Source organism: Hemitrygon akajei, chromosome 9 (genome assembly GCF_048418815.1).
Source record: "Hemitrygon akajei chromosome 9, sHemAka1.3, whole genome shotgun sequence".
Classification (NCBI taxonomy): domain Eukaryota; kingdom Metazoa; phylum Chordata; class Chondrichthyes; order Myliobatiformes; family Dasyatidae; genus Hemitrygon; species Hemitrygon akajei.
This window is the reverse complement of record NC_133132.1, coordinates 29,803,995-29,822,528: the sequence shown is the minus strand read 5'-3', so window position 1 is coordinate 29,822,528 and position 18,534 is coordinate 29,803,995. Positions and strand designations below refer to the sequence as shown.

The 18,534-nt window shown below is 39.5% G+C and overlaps 1 pseudogene; it reads left to right on the top strand.

Moving 5' to 3' along the window:
• The first annotated feature begins 321 nt into the window (after nucleotides 1–321).
• LOC140732644 (immunoglobulin lambda-1 light chain-like) lies at nucleotides 322–17,518 on the top strand (annotated as a pseudogene).
• The last annotated feature ends 1,016 nt before the right edge of the window (nucleotides 17,519–18,534 follow it).

The window sequence follows — 18,534 nt, the reverse complement described above, 5'->3', positions numbered from 1 at the left end:
ACGAGACCGACAGACCTGGGGAATCCGAGACAGGCGGTTCATCTCCCAACAAGTTTGGTCGTCTCGAGATAGACCTGATAAAATGGAGACAGACCTGAGGAACTCGAGATAGTCCTGGGGAATCCGAGACACGGCTGGTCATCTCGAGATAGACATTAAATAAATTTGGTAAACATGAAATAAATCTCGGGAATATGGAATAAAACTCGGGAAATGTCAATAGTCCTCCGAAGCCTGGAGAGCCATGGGAGACCCAGGAACCCTTGACGACACTGAAATTCTTGATAAAAGCCTTTAGCGTGATCTAGCCAAGCTCTAAACATGGACTCGGAACTTGGTCACCAGAAATTCGAAATGAAGTCTCGAGACACTCGGAAGCCGACTGAAGTCCGGACGCCACTTTACAAGTTCCGCTGGACCCATCATATCGCTGCGTTTTCTTTTAGTCACAGTGCTGACTGAACGCAAGTGCGGAGAAAAGACAGGCTGCCATATGGAGTCAGTGACCTGGCTTTATACATAAGAGTTCCATCTAACCACCGGCGGCTCGGTAGAGCGACGCCGAGAGAAGTAGCATTCTGAAAGCTAGGGCCAGCAAAAGTGATAATCGGAAGACTGCTTAAACAATCACAGTACGCGGAAACCGCGTGCCTGTCAAACTAAACTTAACAAGTTTAAACAGAAAACACAAGGGTTTATCGCGTCTCGTTAAGAGAACAATTCATAAATAATGGCTGTTTAGAAAATCTGGAACCCAACGCTCTAAGGCTTCCTGCATAGGCGCGAAATACTCATAACATCCGTTGTTAGGCAGGAATCCTTTATCGCTCTACTCAAAGTATGCACCATCATCGACATTTTTAACCCGAGTACTTATATGCCGTGTGGCCCAGTGGATAAGGCATCGGTCTAGTGATCTGAAGGTCAATGGTTCGAGCTTCAGCTGAGGCAACGTGCTGTGTCCTTGAGCAAAGCACTTATCAACACCTTGGCAACACCGGTGCCAAGCTGCTTGGAAAACATCGGTGGCGTGGAGAGGGGAAGGCATGCAGCTTGGGTAACTGCCTGTCTCCCATACAACCCTGCCCAAGCCTGGAAAGCTTCCAAGGCGCAAATCCATGGTCTCACGAGATTAACGGATGGCTATTAAAGTATGCACCGTCATTCGACAATTTAAAACCGAGCATTCATCTTTCCTTCTCGCTCCGCCATTAGTCTCATTGCTGCAAATCAAGACCAATATCACCTTAAAAGGAATGTTTGGAGGTATATCTGCCTTTAATTTTGTTTATGTACTTACCAAAACACTCCAGTAGTTATTTCTCAGGAAAGTAAGAAAATCTTCATTCTTGCTTAATTAAAACGGGCAACATAATATCATACAATGCAAATAATTTTCCACACTTCAATGCGAATCAATTAGGATTGTTCTTCCTTCCCAGCGTTCGCTAATGCTGACAAGTGATTCCATTTTGATATATAAATATCCATGAAAAGTCACAGGGAAAAGAATAAATGATAAAAGCTTTCTTAATGAATAGCCAAAATAGAGAGGTGTCCAATCACCATGCCAGTGGAACTGCAATGAAAGTTAATAAGATGACAGTGAATAGACGAGAGGTGAAATTAGTAGCTTACAGTGTGGCAATCATAGAAGTCTCAAATAACTCTACAGCATCAGCAGCTGCTTTGAGCATCCTATGGACTCGGACCCTATGATACTCCACACTGCTAAGAGTTTTACCATTAATACTATATTCTGCCATCATATTTGACCTAACAAAATGAACCACTTCACATTTATCTGGGTTGAATTCCATCTGCTACTTATCAGCCCAGTTTTGCATCCTATCAATGTCCCGCTGTAACCTCTGACAGCCCTGCACACTATTCACAACACCTCCAACCTTTGTGTCATCAGCATACTTACTAATCTATCCCTTCACTTCCTCATCCAGGTCATTTATAAAAATCACAAAGGATATGGGTCCCAGAACAGATCCCTGAGGCACCCCACTGGCGACCGACCTCCATGCAGAATATGACCCGTCTACAAGCACTCTTTGCCTTCTGTGGGCAAGCCAGTTCTGGATCCATAAAAGAAAACCCATGCCTCCTTACTTTCTCAATTAGCCTTGCATGGAGTACCTTATCAAATGCCTTGCTGAAATCCATATACACCAAATCTACTGCTCTTCCTTCATCAATGTGTTTGTTCACATCCTCAAAACATTCAATCTGGCTCGTAAGGCACGACCTGCCCTTGACAAAACCATGCTGACTACTCCTATTCATATTATGCCTCTCCAAATGTTTCTAAATCCTGACGGAGTCCTGACGAAGAGTCTCGACCCGAAACGTTGACTGCTTCTTTCAATGGATGCTCCCCGACCTGCTGAGTTCATCCAGCATTTTTGTACGTCTTGATTTAACAACAGCATCTGCAGTGTACTTTGTGTTTATAAATCCTGCCTCTCAGGATCTTCTCCATCATTAACCAACCTCTGAGGTAAGACTCAGTGGTCTATAATTTCCTGAGCTATCTCTACTCCCTTTCTTGAATAAAGGAACAAAATTGGTAACCCTCCAGTCCTCCGGAAACTCTCCCATCCTCGTTAATGATGCAAAGATCATCGCCAGAGGCTCAGCAATCTCCTCCCTCCCCTCGCACAGTAGCCTGGGGTACATCTTATCCGGTCTCGGTGGCTTATATAACTTGATGCTTTCCAAAAGCTCCAACACATCCTCTTTCTTAATATCTACATGCTCAAGCTTTTCAGTCCGCTGAAAGTCATCACTACAATCACTGAGATCTGAAGATACACCTTCCATAACCTCGGATTAGACGAATACTTGGTTGATTGCTGTAGCTAAACGATGCTCTGCTTGTCAATCCACGGCACCAAAGCCTACAACCGTTTCAAGTATATATTATTCCAAACTACCACTGAAACGGTTTCGATTACATTTGTTTTAAGTCTTTCCTATCCAGAACAGTTTGTCCATATCTACTTTTGGTTCTGTTTCGTACAAGGACTGTCACAAGAAATGCCAACAATAGTACTGTATCACATGTTTCTGAAACGCGTAAAATGCCCTACAAATCAACAGAGGAATTGAGTTGAATCGCTAAGGTCGTGTTTCTGTGATTTAGGGATCACAGGATGCACAAAGGAGCTATATAATTGTAATTCCGTTTTGCAGACAGTTGGAAATGCTCTAAACCTGCCTTCTAATCACATCCTGAACTTCTGGCAGGATATTACGAAGTTACCCCCTCCTATTGGTTGTATTAATTGGCTACCATGTGGCAAGCCTTCAAATCGTTGACCTGTTACCTTGTACCTCTGTCCATACCAGTAATGCTCAACCTACATTCTTTCATAAGTCTAATTGGGCATCGCCACACAATAACCAAGCGTTGTCTTAAAAACGCTAAAGAGCAAACATTAGTGGTCACTTTATTAGGTACGCCTCCACATCGGTTCCTTAATGGAAATATCTAATCATATAACAACAGCTTAATGAACATGCAGACAAGAGCATGTGCGGTTGTTCAGACCAAATATCCGAATCTGGAAGAAAAGTGTTCTAAATTACATTGAGTGTTGAATGAGTCTTTGTGCCAGACGGGGTGGCTTGAGTATCTTAGAAATTGCGAGTCTCGTGCGATTTTCACGCATAAAGTGCCTCAAGAGTTTATGTACGTGGTCTTCTGATGCTACAGCCTATTCGCATCGAAGTTTGACGTGTTCTGCGTTCAGAGATGCTCTTCTGCATAGGTGTAACACGTGGTTAATTGAACTATAGTCGCCTTCCTGTCAGCTAAATCCAGTTTGGTCTTTCTTAATTTTTTTTTGTTGGTTTTAGTATCATTCTCTTAAACTCGACTATATGACTGTGTATGAAGGAACACAGAACATTTCACAGAAAGCAGCTAGCTGAAAGCACAAATACAAGTAAATAAGCATGAACGGACAGATATTACCGAGGCTTGCCTGCTGGACTATTTGGGATTGGGACTAGAATGTTAAAGATAACGTCACATTCAGAAAGGACAGGAAGATAAGAAAATGCACAAGGATTCGTTGATAGTGAATGCTGAACACAAAGAAATGAAGATAGATGGACTATTTTCAGGGCACGGAGAGGAAGAGGTGGCTTGAAAAATAATAAAGTAAAATCCTCCTGTGGTTGTTGAATCTTGGCAACATATCAGGGCAAAGTGCATCCGACTTAACAAAGGCTGTTAACCATAATTGCATGTTCATGAATTATATTTGGAATTATACTTCACATTAAACAAATGGGCCAGAATCTGTGAGATGCTCGTTAAATATCTTGGAATATTTTCGAATAACGTGTTCTAGCCCCACCAAAGGACACTAAGAAGCAATTAGAGGCAGAGATTTCATTGGAATCAGCCGCAATTTTATTAATAGGAGCATCGGGCAGAAGAGCCGAGGGGCCGACTTCATATACTAAGTGTGACGTGTCAGAAGGATGTTACTGAACAAACAGGTTTTATTTTCATGAAGATCCATTTGATTCCCAGTCACCCTCAATACCATGTGATTCCATACTTGTATCAAGAGAAGTGACAATTCAAAATCGGAAATGATCTCCATACTCAAGTGCCAACAGTGTAGCACATAGTGAATGTCACATTATATTGGTTCGTGTGTCATTCGCGCCAGTAGGTGGAAGTGTTGCATCACCTCATACCCATACTTGCTTGTGAGAAAGAAGGAACCGGGCCCTGAACGCATAAAATAGCAGCGACTGTGCTCTGCATCAATTTCCCAAAATGGGTTTATTGGAGTCACTACTCCAGAATGAATGTTCTCTTTTTCGAAGTGACATCATGCAAATATCGGGAAATATTACTGAGAGATAATGGGCGATAATTGCTGCAACAGACATTTGGCGCTAGAGTTTATAAGGTAATCGCTGCTCAATGCCAAACATTAGACAGGACATGCTAATGCAATCCTTTACTGCTGTCTGTGTTTTAAATAAAATTTACATAGAAACATGGAACCATAGAAACATAGAAAACCTACAGCAAAATACAGACCCTTCGGTTCTCACATTTGTGCTGAACACGTCCCTACCTTAGAAACTACTAGGATTACCTATAGCCTCTATTTTACTAAGCTCCATGTACCTATCAAAAAACCTCTTAAAAGGTCCTATCGTATCCGCGTCCACCACCGTTGCCGGCAGCCCATTCCACGTACTCACCTCTCTCTGAGTAAAAAACATACCCCTGACATCTCCTCTGTACCTACTCCCCAGCACATTAAACCTGTGTCCTCTTGTGACAACCATTTCAGCACTGGGAAAAAGCCTCTGACTATCCACACGATCAATGTCTCTCATCATCTTATAAACCACTAAAAGGTCAACCTCTCATCCTCCGTCGCTCCAAGGAGAAAAGGCAGAGTTCACTCAACCTGTTTTCATAAGGCATGCTCCCCATTCCAGGTAAAATCCTTGCAAATCTCCTTTGCGCCCTTTCTATGGCTTCCACATCCTTCCTATAGTGAGGCGACCAGAACTGAGTACAGTATTCCAAGCGGGATTTGACCAGGGTCCAATATAGCTGCATCATTACCCCTCGGCTCCTAAATTCAATTCCACGATTGATGAAGGCCAATACACCATAACCACAGAGTCAACCTGCACAACTGCTTTGAGCGTCCTATGGACTCGGACCCCAAGATCCATCTGTTCCTCCACACTGTCAAGAATCTTACCATTAATACTATATTCTGCCAACATATTTGACATAGCAAAATGAGCCAGTTCACACTTATCTGGGTTGAACTCCATCTGCCACTTCTCAGCCCAATTTTGCATCCTATCAATATCTTGCTGTGTCCTCGGACAGCCCTCCACACTATCCACAACATCTCCAACCTCTGTGTCATCACAAAGTTACTAATCCATCCCTCCACTTCCTCACCCAGGTCATTTATAAAAATCACGAAAAGTAAGGATCCCAGAACAGATCCCTGAGGCACTCCACTGGTGACCGAACTCCATGCAGAATATGACCCGACTACAGCAACTCTTTGCCTTCTGTAGGCAAGCCAGTTCTGGATCCACAAAGCACTGTCCCCTTGGATCCCATGCCTCCTTACGTTCTCAAGTCAAGTCAAGTCAAGTCACTTTTATTGTCATTTCGACCATAACTGTTGGTACAGTGCATAGTAAAAATGAGGCAACGTTTTTCAGGACCATGGTTTACATGACACTGTACAAAAAACTAGACTGAACTACGTAATAAAAAAACAACACAGAGAAAGCTACACTAGACTACAGACCTACACAGAACAGCATAAGGTGCACAAAAACAGTGCAGGCATTACAATAAACAATAAACACGATAGGCAATAAGCAAGGTTTCAGGCCAGACTTCGGGGATTGAGGAGTCTGATAGCTTGGGGGAAGAAACTATTACATAGTCTGGTCGTGAGAGCCCGAATGCTTCGGAGACTTTTCCCAGGCGGCAGGAGGGAGAAGAGATTGCATGAGGGATGCATGGGGTCCTTCGTAATGCTGTTTCCTTTGCGGATGTAGCGTGTAGTGTAAATGTCCGTGATGGCGGGAAGAGAGACCCCGATTATCTTCTCAGCTGACCTCATTATCCGCTGCAGGGTCTTGCAATCCGAGATGGTGCAATTTCTGAAACAGGCAGTGATGCAGCTGCCCAGGATGCTCTCAATACAACCCCTGTAGAATGTGATGAGGATGGGGGTGGGAGATGGACTTTCCTCAGCCTTCGCAGAAAGTAGAGTCGCTGCTGGGCTTTCTCTGCTATGGAGCTGGTGTTGAGGGACCAGGTGAGATTCTCCGTCACCACAAGAAATTTGGTGCTTTTTACGATCTCTACCGAGAAGCCGTCGATGTTCAGCGGGGAGTGGTCGCTCTGTGCCTTCCTGAAGTCAACAACTATCTCTTTTGTTTTGTTCACATTAAGAGACAGGTTGTTGACTCTGCACCAGTCCGTCAGCCGCTTTACCTCCTCTCTGTAAGCTGACTCATCGTTCTTGCTGATGAGACCCACCAGGGTCGTGTCATCGGCGAACTTCATGATATGGTTCGAGCTGTGTGTTGCAGCACAGTCGTGGGTCAGCAGAGTGAACAGCAGTGGACTGAGCACGCAACCCTGGGGAGCCCCCGTGCTCAGTGTGATGGTGTTGGAGATAATAGGGGACTACCGGTGGCTGGAATGGAGTAGGTTGCAGTAGCTACGTGCTCCGAAATTATTCGCTTACTTTGTTGTTTAAACCTATCTCGTGAGAGCACCATGAGTAGAAAACACTCTAAAAAAGAGGTTACTTTAGAGACTTTGACTGAAATGTTTCAACAAATGTCAGAGAGACTCGAAAAATTGGATCCAATTTTGACTTTTTGCAGAATCCCTTCGACCTGGTTAAATCTGAACTGAAAACGCTTAATCGGAAACTTGGAAGTATACAGCAGACTGTGAATGACCATGAAATTCGTATTAAGCTACATGAAGAATCTCAACCGGTGTTGCAGAAGGATATCGAAGGTCACAAGAAAATTTCTAAGGAACAACTTAAAAAATACGACACGCTACTGAAGAAACTTACAGATTTGGAGACCAGGAACAGAAGGTGCAATATCAGAATTCTTGGGCTTACTGAAAAACTGGAGGGTAATCAACCTACAGATTTTTGTGCTCAAATGCTGAAAGATTTATTCCCTGATATATTATCGGAACTATCAAAATTTGAGCGCCTTCACCGAGTTACCCCGCCTAATTGGGAGTTTGCCAAACCTCGCTCAATTATCATTCACTTTTATGACTATCAAATTAAAGAACGGATCCTCCGTGAATCAAGGAAGAAACGCATATTACAATTTCGTGATCAACAGTTTCGGATCGTTCAAGATTATCCATCGGAAGTTCTAAGAGCTAGACAGGCTTTTAAAGAGGTCATGTCTGATCTTTTTAAGCTTGGCTGTCGCCTTTGTCTCAGAGATCCGTGTAAACTCAAGGTTACTACTTCTGATAATAAGGTTTCTTGGTTTACGAAGCCTGAAGAAGCTAAGAAATCTTTGCATAGTCTCCATACTTAAATTCAACCTTGAATATTTCTCCTTATGCCAAATGATTTAATTTCAGGTGTTCAATCAAGTAATTGGCGCTTTGTTGATAACAAGGTTTCTTGGTTTACGAAGCGTTAATCATTTGTTTGATTAAGTAATTGGCGCATTGTTATCTTTCAAACTATGCAAAATATGCAGGCAGACAGCATCCATTTTCTCTTTTGCTGTTTTCCGCCATTACACGGGTTCTCTAATGTTACTTTTTTGCAGCTCTTTTTAAACAATACGTTATATTCTTTCAATGTTATGTTGATTTTACCTTCTTTTTAGTAATTTGACTGGAAGTAATAATGTAGGGTGTACATGTAGTAATTGCTGAGGAATGAAACTATAGGGTGTTTTGCTTTACTTTAAATTAACTCAGATTTTTCCTATTTTTTGATTATTTATATACTTTTCAGTCTTTTACTGTTTTTCAATAGTATACAATATTCTATATTTCTTATTGCTGGGTTTTGGTTTTTTCATTATTTTACCATTTTGTCATTTTGTTTTGTTTTCTCCCTTGAATGCCTTAAAATAGTCATGTAGGAAGCTATCTAAACCGCTTCCCTTTCTAATTATTTTTATTTGTTTCTTTACTCCTTTTTTTGCACCCGCAAGCAAATGTTGTTTTCCTTATTGGCTTTTACTAATATTTGATTTTATTGTCTTTCCTTTTTACCGAAACTAATACTTATATTTTTCCATGGTTTTTATTTCGTAAATAGCGGTTATTTACTTTGATATTTTGTTTTTGTATATACATATTTACAATCGTTTATTCAGCACAGCAATACATATATATTTTCTCGAGCCACCGGAGTTTTGGGTTGGGAACGCGAGATTTAGTCTTCAGCCTCCCTTGGCCGATTTCTCTCTTTCGGGGGAGGAGGGGGGAAATGGGTTCTTCCAGAAAGCTGATTGGATGTTTTTACTGTTTTATTTATTCGCTATCTACATGTCTGTGATTACCTTTTATACATTACTAAAGGATACTTGATGGATTATTTTATTAATATACTCAGTTTTAATGTGAAAGGTCTAAATAACCCTGTTAAACGAAATAAGATTTTCTCTTATATCCGGAAACATAAAATTCGTATAATCTTTCGTCAAGAAACCTATATTAGTAAAGATGATATTTCACGTTCTTTCAAAGGATGGAACGGTATAAATTTTCACTCACCTTCCCAATCTAGATCGAGAGGCGTCTCTATCCTGTTTGATCAGAATGTATCCTTTATTCAACATAATGTAATTTCTGATACAAATGGCCGTTTTGTTATTGTTTCGGGTAGTCTTGAGAATAAACTAATGGTATTTGCGAATGTATACGCTCCAAATACAGATGACTCCCTGTTCTTTAAACGTTTTTTCTCTTTTCTGCCTGATTTGAATCGATATTCCTTAGTGATGGGTGGAGATTTTAATTTTTAGCTTGACCGTATATTAGATCGCTCTTCAAGTAAAACCCCTGTCACTAATAAATCAGTCCTACTTTTTAAATCCTTTCTATTTCAATGTGGTATTCTCGACGTATGGCGTTTTTTGCACCCTCAAGAAAAGGAATATTCATATTTCTCTCAGGTTCATTATACGTACTCTCGGATTGACTAATTTTTTATAGATAGAAACTTGCTTCCACTGGTACGATCCTGTGATTATAAGGAGATTGCTTTGTCTGATCATGCATTGTGCTTCTGGCTTTAAGATTACCTGTTCATTCTGTATCAAATAGAAGTTGGCGTTTTAACTTATCATTGTTAACTGATAAAAATTTTCTAAAGTTTTTGGAAAATCATATTACTTTTTTCTTTAAAGAAAATTTTAAAGGAGATACTGCTGGTACTATAGTCTGGGATACTTTTAAAGCATATATTCGTGGACAAATTATCTCTTACTCTGCTTATATAAAGAAAAAAAGCTGACAAAGAAAGGTCTGACTTAGCAGCGATATTAAAAGATCTTGATCGAAAGTATGCCCTATCTCCAGATCCAAGTATATATAATAAGCAGATTGAAATCCAATCCAACTATAATCTTCTGCTGACTTACCAAATTGAACGACAGCTGTTGAGAGACAAAACTCAATTTTACATTCACGGGGATAGAACAGGTAGCTTATTAGCCAATCACTTAAAATCTTTTACAGTTAATCGTCAAATCACAGAAATTTTTAAAGATAATGATACTAAGATATCCGACCATTCTGAAATTAACAATGTATTTAAAGACTTTTACTTTAAGTTGTATCAGTCTGACTCTTCTTCAGATGATACCTATATGAATGCTTTTTTCAGTAATATCAACAATCCTACATTGCCTGCTGATAGCCTAATTCAGTTAGATCAGCCTTTTTCCAATGAAGAAGTGGCTGAGGCTATACGTGCTTTTCATTCTGGTAAGACCCCAGGACCTGATGGCTTTCCTGGGGAGTTATATAAAACTTTCACTAAGTTACTTACACCTTATTTATCCTCTGTTTTATCAGAGTCCTTTAAATCAGGTTAACTCCCTCAATCTTTTTATGAAGCTTTTATTTCTCTTATTAAAAAACAATAAAAATTCAGCTGAATGTTCTTCATACAGAACGATTTCTTTATTAAATGTTGATGCAAATAATTTTTCAAAAATCTTAGCTCGAAGACTTGAAAATATTTTACCATCTATTATATCACATGACCAGACAGGATTTATTAAAAAGCGTTACTCACATTTTAATATACGTTGGTTATTGAATGTGATATATTCACCTTCCAAAAAAAATCAGAGTTTATATTATCCTTAGATGCAGAAAAAGCCTTCGATAAGATTGAGTGGAATTAGCTTTTTAAGACCTTAGAACAGTTTAATTTTGGGCCTAATTTTATTCGTTGGGTTAAATTAATTTACTTGTCTCCTACCGTTCAGGTTATTACTAACTCTCAAATATCTAAGCCCTTTAAATTACAGCGGGGAACTAGACAAGGTTTCCCTCTTAGTCCTTTACTTTTTGCTTTAGCTATAGAACCCTTAGCAATAGCATTTCAAGAATCTAAGGACATTTCTGGTATACTAAGGGAGGTATGACTCATAAAATTTCGTTATACGCTGATGATATTTTACTTTTTATCTCTAAAACTGAAACTTCTTTACCTTCGGTTCTTTCTTTAATTTCCCAGTTTAGTTATTTTTCAGGATATAAGCTGAACTTACATAAAAGTGAGCTATTTCCTTTAAATGACCTAATGTCATCAAATGCCAAATTTCCGTTCCAAGTTGTTACAAGTCAATTTACATATCTATGTATAACAATTACTAAAAACTTCAAGAATTTATTTAAAGAAAACTTAAATCCTTCATTGAATTATGTGAAAAAGACGCTTTCTAAATGGTCTGCTCTTTCTTTATCCCTAATTGGCCGAATTAATTCGATTAAAATGAAGATTCTTCCTAAATTTTTATATCTTTTTCAGGCATAACCTATTTTTACGCCTAAGACCTACTTTGATTCTTTAGATTCAATTTTAACATCTTATATTTGGAATAATAAACAAACGCGTTTAAGTAAGGTTTACCTACAAAGAAATAAAGAGATGGGTGGATTAGCCCTACCCAATTTTAGGTTTTACTATTGGGCTGCCAATATAAGGAATATTACTTTTTGGTCCTATTATATTTATCGTAAAGATTGCCCATCATGGGTCTCCTTAGAAGTTAATTCTGTAAAAAATTCTTCTATTGTCTCTGTTCTTGGATCATACTCTTCTTTTTCAGCAAATAAAACAACAGATAACATAATTATTAAGCAAAGGTCTGGTCTCAATTTGGAAAATGTTTTGGTTTAGCGAATTTTTCATTATCATCTACCATTCTCCTTAATTATTTTTTTTATCCCTTCCATGACTGACAAAGTCTTTAAGGATTGGGATGAACTAGGTATTACGTTTTTTTGGGACCTGTCTATCTCAGGGTCTTTTGCTTCATTTGACCAATTGTCAACTAAATTTGCACTGCCAAAATCACATTTTTACAGATACCTTCAAATTAGAGATTCCTTACGTTCCCAATTGACTACTTTTCCTATAGGTCCTGATAAAAATTTACTGGACGATCTTTTAAATTTAAAAACCTTTTGTTAATGGCTCTATTACCACTATCTATAACTTGTTGATTGATTCTAGACAAGTCTTTTTAGATTAAAAAAAAAGCTAGGGAGAATGACCTAAATTTCCAGATTTCTGATGAAAGATGGAATAAAATTCTTTAACGGGTTAATAAATCATCTTTCTGTGCTCGTCATTCTCTATTACAATTTAAAGTAGTTCATAGAGCTTACATTTCTAAACAGAAGTTGTCCACTTTTTATCCGAACGTTTCTCCACTTTGTAATAAATGCAACACTGCTGATGCCTCTTTAATTCATATGTTTTGGTTTTGTCCTAAAATTGAAAAATTTTGGCGGGAAGTATTCCATACCTTCTCACAACTTTTTAGGGTCCAATTTGACCCAAATCCCCCTCCCGCCTTGTTTGGTATTATTGCAAATGAAGACATAACTTTAAATACTCCTAACCTACAGGTTTTAGTTTTTACCTCTCTTTTAGCAAGGAGAGCAATCTTGCTTAAATGGAAGGAGTCTACCCCTCCTACACATCTACAATGGCTACGTCTTATTTAAATTCAGAGAAGATCTGCTGCTCAGTCTTAAGTTCGAAACAATCTTTTTATGATATCTGGGGACCTTTCCTAAATTACTTTTCCAATTTACAAAACTTAACAGTGCACAGACTTTTATGTCTATTTCTATCTTCTCTTCTTAAGCGAATATTTTTTTTCTAATTATCCATTATCATCCATCAGCTTTTTTCTTTGGTAGTTGGTAGGGGGTTGACTTCTTATATAAAAATATTATTTTATGATATATGACCTATCTTTACATTTTTAATTACGGAGTGGTATACCTTTATGTGATGAGCTATAACAATTTTGATCCATTTTATTACAATATATGAATGTATACACTTTATGTTGAGATGTATCTATGTGTTGCACTCTGTAAATCTTGTTTTTTCTTCTGAAGAAAAGTACTGAGAAAAAAAAGAAAAAGGAGATAATAAGCCTTATCATATCAAAATGCCTTGCTTAAATCCATATGCGCTACACCTACAGCTCTTCTTTCATCAATATGTTTAGTCACATCCTCAAAAAATGCAGTCAGGCTCGTAAGGCACGATTTGCAATTTACAAAGCCATGCTGGCTACTTCTAATCATCTTATACCTCTTTAAATGTTCATAAATCCTGCCTGTCAGGATTTTCTCCATCAACTTACCAACCACTGAGGTAAGACTCACTAGTCTATAATTTCCTCGGCTATCTCTACTTACTTTCTTGAATAAAGCAACAACATCCGCAACCGTCCAATCCACGAGAACCTCTTCCGTCCCCATTGATGATGCAAAGATCATCGCCAGGGTTTCAGCAATCTTCTGCCTCGCCTCCCAAATTATTCTGGGGTACATTTTGTGCAGTCCCGGCAACTTATCCTACTTGATGCTTTCCAAAAGCTCCAGCACACCCTCTTCCTTAATATCTACATGCTCAAGCTTTTCGGTCTGTTGCAAGTCATCGCTACAATCATTAAGATCCTTTTCCATAGTGAATACTGAAGTAAAGTATTCATTAAGTACCTTTGCTATTTCCTCCGGTTCCATACACACTTCTCCACAGTCATATCTGATAGTTCCTATTCTTTCACGTCATATCCTCTTGGTCTTCATATACTTGCAGAATGCCTTGGGTTTTTCCTTAATTCTGCCCGCCAAGACCTTCTCATGACCCCTTCTGGCTCTCCTAATTTACTTCGTAAGCTCCTTCCTAGTAGCCCTGTAATCTTCTAGAGCTCTAAAATTACCTAGCTCTCTGGACCTTTTATAAGCATTTCATTTCTTCTTGACTAAATTTATTACAGCCTTTGTACACCAGGGTTCCTGTACCCAACGATAAATACCTGTCTCATTGGAAAGTACCTATACAGAGCTTTACACAAATATCCGCTGAATATTTGCCAAATTTCTTCCGTATTTTTTCCCTGAGAACACCTGTCTCCAAATTAAGCCTCCAATTTCCTGCCTGATAGCCTCATATTTCCCCTTACTCCAATTAAACGCTTGTCTAACTTATCTGTTCCTATCCCTCTCCAATGCTATTGTAAAGGAGAATCGGCAGCTACTACACGAGCTGGTACATGCAGAAACCCGGCGGCCCACAGTTTTTGTGTTGTATGGAAGCTCCACGAGAGGATCGGGAATTCCAGATCGATTCACCGGTTCCACAGACTCATCGAGCAACCAAATGCATTTAACCATCACCAACGTGCAATGGCAGGACGCCGCCGATTATTACTGTGGTGTCTGGGACGATAACAAGTACATACTCACCTTTGGGAGAGGAACCAAACTGAATTTCAACAGTAAGTAAATATTTGTTGGGGTCTAACCACCTGTTGATTTTGTTGGGGTTTTTTTTCGTTTGAACCTTGGAATAATATTATCAATCCTGATGCTTCGATCTGATTTACAGTCCGCTTCTCATTGTATCTTTACAATACCGCAGGCAGAAAACTAGCACATATGCATCCTGTTTGCTTGGTAGGGTTACTTAATTTAGCTGAAAAGTATCCTCAAAACAACCTGAGTTCATTGCCATAACATTTTTAAAATAGCTTCGTGAATAGATGTTTCGTGCTGTTAGCGAGTGTTTCCTAGGAGTTGCCCAGGGAACAGGTGTACCTGCAGGATGACTTCCAAGTCTCCTTGCACCTCCGACTTCTTAATTCGGTCCCCGTTTAGATGAAGTCTGTACCTTTATTCCTTCTACCATCGTCCACGACCATACAATTTCCTACACTGTACTCCATCTGTCACTTCTTTGCCCATTCACCTGATCCGTCAAGATCATTCTGCGGACACCTACTGCCTCAACACTGTCTACTCCTCCACCTGTCTTTGCATCATCCGCAAACCTGGCCACAAATCCATAAATCCCGTCGTTCAGATCATTACCTTCCAGCATGAAACGTAGCAGACTCAACACCGATCCTTGCAGAACACCACTAGTCACCGGTAGCCAACCAGAAAAGATTATCCTCACGCTTTTCTCCTGCCAGTCAGCCGATGCTCCATCTATGTCTGTGATAGGTTATGCTCTTATCGTGTTAAACAGCCTGACGTGTGACACTTTGTCAATGGTATTCTGAAAATTCAAGTCAACAACATCCACTGCCTCTTATTTGTCTATCCTGCCTGGTATTTTCTCAAGGAATCGCAACAGATTTGTCAGCTAAATTTCCCCTTAAGGGAACCTTGCTGATCATGGCTTATTTTATCGTATACCACCAAGTACCCAGAAATTTCGTCCTTACTAATGGATTCTAGCAATCTCAATATATTTAAATTTCGATTAAACATCGGTATGATTACTAGGAAATTGACTGACGTCAGACTAACTGTTCCATAATTTCCTGCATTTTGCGTTCCTCTCTTCTCAGAGTGTGGAGTAATATTTCTGATTTTCCAGTCCACCGGACCCATTGGCCCATTCTTGAAAGATCGTTACTAATGCCTCTCTAATCTATCCAGCTACCCCCTTCAGAATCCTGGAGTGTAGTCCATCTAGTTTGTCGACTTATCGAACTTCAGATCTTTCAGCCTCCCAAGCTCTTTCTCCTTCGTCATAACAACTACTACCACTTATGTTTAATATCCATTAATGCCTAATTACGATCTTTGTATGCTCAACTTGATCCTCTCACGTTACTTCAGCTCCTCTTGTTCTATACCTATTAACCTGAAGTCATCAAGATTCTGATGCTCCGTTCTAACGTCTGCCCAATTTGCCTTCAGCAAGGCGCCGGCCCATAGCCCACCTCGGCCTCACCGGTGTGTTTGACCTTCTGCAACGTCTCAGTGTAAATGCCTCAGCTTTGATATCAAATTATCACTCGGCCCAACTGTTTTGTTTACATTTCAATCTCTCTAGGCCCGCAGGCCACTGAGTATCTTATTTTTGGATACCTGATCATTAAAGTACTAAGTGATCTATCCTTGAATAACATCTCTCAGGTCTGAAACACTGTAAATTCGCTCTTTAGCTTTTCTGACTTGTCGGCGCGTTTTCCTCCGAGATACTACCGTAAAAAGATTTCCTTCCAAATTCTGTTCTGTAGTCTTAATATCTTATAGTGTGAATTTTTTCAACTTTTCAAATTAATGAAAAGAAACGGTTATAAAAGCCTTGGCCCAGATATCCACATCTTCTGGATTTCATAGACTTCTGAGAGTTGTTATCGGGTTTTCCTTCAATGTGTATCACCCCGGTCCAAACAACCCTTTCGGAATTAATGGTGGGACTAAAAACTAAAAATACCCAAGTATAAAACTTTAACTGGTATTATTTATTCCCATTAAAATATTTCCATGATTTTTAGCCATTCACAATGCCTCCTTTACTGCGGCGAATTGCGGCATCTCCGAGGAGAGACAAAGGCACAGTATGTCACTCAAATCCACTGCCTCGTCTCTTGCTTTTTACGTGAATAGCTGCGACGACGTTTTGGAGTTTTGCCACGCGCATTACCATATCTCTTTCGGGGTTTCTTATTGGTTCTAAGCATAGCACAGCTCCATCAGATCGGATCGGAATATCATGGGATTTTATAAAGTGTATCTTCTGTATATTGGAGAGTATTTCAAGAATAGAGGGGTTCTGTCAGCGACTGAAGAAGCCTCTCCAGTCGGATTTTCTTTTGCCATTCCATCGAAATTTGTTATTTTATCGCTTTGAATTTTGCTGTTATGAAAATCCCTCTCTCTCCTTTACTTTGTAGCTATTTCTAATGTTCATGATGTATATTGTCTTTGTTGCGTTTGTTGAAGATCAAAATGCTTAATGAAATACAGTTGTGATCGGGTTCTCATGCGTTCTGACTTTTCTGGTTGTAAAATCGTTGAAAAAAAGACAAATTTTGATTCCAATTTACATCAATTAATAATTCATTTCCCCGCTCTTCTTTCTATTTACAGGTCCACGAAAACCCGCCGTATCCGTCCTCCGACCGTCTGCGGAAGAACTTCGGGGACAGGGCACCGCCACCGCCACCGCCGTGTTTAGTGAGCGGGTTTAATCCGGCCGCTGTGAATATCGAGTGGACAGTGGACGGCAGTACGAGAAGGAATGGCGTTCAGACCAGCCGGATCCAGCAGGACGCGGACAACACGTTCAGTGCGAGCAGTTACCTGACTCTGCCAGCCTCAGACTGGAACTCACACGAGCTTTACTCCTGTGTGACTAAACACGAGTCTCACGCAACCGCATTTCAAACAAACATGGCGCGATCCAGCTGTATGTAATACAAATTGTTTAGAAGCTGCTTCTTAAAAATAGAACAAACGAATTTAATGTACAGATCTTCAATTTTTGATTGTAGCTGAAACATTTTTCAACCGGGAGAAAACAGGCATTGCGTCCTGCTGGACGTTCTTAAATAGCATTCGTTCTGAAATTGATATCGTACATGTAATTTTATCCAAAAGTAATTAAAATCTACCCGATCTACTGTGGCGTTTTTGCCGTCTTCAATATGTCCGACAAGAGCAGCATTTTTCAAATGTTTGCATAGATAATGAAGATGATCGACCTTTGGTATTCCATTAAATAGAACAGACAACGTCGTTTACACGTTGTGCTAGTTATTGGGTATATTTTGCTCCTGAAGAAATCGTATTCACTATGGCTACATCAGGACAAGTGGTGTAATTACTTGTCAGCGAAATTTACATACATAGCAAAAGAAATTCTGATACTGCCTTTATTTGAACATCGCAGGCATATTCGATTTCCAGTTTTCGCATTGTATTATTCATGGAAATGGTTTTTCTACAGCTGGTCATATTCAAGGAGACAAGGGCTTGTGTACCCTGTGTAAGCAGCGGCGCAGAGCAGAGTAGCACTTATTAAAGTGCATACAAATGACATATTTTCTCAAGTGTCCTTCAAAACTACAGGTTTCCTTCGAGGTGATTTCGGCTTACGATACCTAACATACATTGAAAATGGTAGTCCAAAGTATTTCTAGTAAATACAGTCCTATTAAATAGTAAATATGACCAGTTGTAGAAAAACCATTTCCATGAATAATACAATGCTAAAAGTGGAAATCGAATATGCCTACGATGTTCAAATAAAGGCAGTATCAGTATTTCTTTTACTATGTATGTAAATTTCGCTGACAAGTAATTACACCACTTGTCCTGATGTAGCCATAGTGGTTGTTAATCTAAAGCTATTTCGGGATTCAAAACAGTGAAGCACTGAAGACAGCGCACCGACATTTGTACATTAGTCTGTAGAATATATATAATGATAG